This window comes from Arachis duranensis, chromosome 9 (assembly GCF_000817695.3).
Source record: "Arachis duranensis cultivar V14167 chromosome 9, aradu.V14167.gnm2.J7QH, whole genome shotgun sequence".
Classification (NCBI taxonomy): Eukaryota; Viridiplantae; Streptophyta; class Magnoliopsida; order Fabales; family Fabaceae; genus Arachis; species Arachis duranensis.
In genome coordinates, this window is record NC_029780.3 from 84,120,251 (window position 1) to 84,120,823 (window position 573).

Sequence of the window (573 nt, forward strand, 5' to 3'; positions counted from 1 at the left end):
TTGAGTCTGAACTCCTCTAGCTCATTTAGCTGGAGCAGTCTTTTTTCACCAGCTAACTGTGCATCCATGTTTAGGAATCTGGTTGCCCAGTAGGCTTTATGTTCCAGTTCCACAGGCAAATGACAGGCCTTCCCATACACCAGTTGGTATGGAGAGGTTCCTATAGGAGTCTTGAATGCTGTTCTGTATGCCCACAGAACATCATCCAAGCTCTTTGCCCAATCCTTTCTTCGGGCCATCACAGTCCGTTCCAGGATTCTCTTTAGCTCTCTGTTAGAGACCTCAGCTTGCCCATTTGTCTGTGGATGATACGGAGTTGCCACTTTGTGCCTAATTCCATATCTAACCATAGCAAGGTGTAGCTGTTTATTGCAGAAATGAGTGCCCCCCGTCACTGATTAGCACTCTGGGAACGCCAAACCTGCTGAAAATGTTTTTTTGGAGGAATTTCAGTACGGTCTTGGTATCATTAGTGGGTGTAGCAATTGCTTCTACCCACTTAGATACATAGTCCACTGCCACCAGAATGTAAGTGTTTGAGTATGATGGTGGGAATGGCCCCATGAAGTCAAT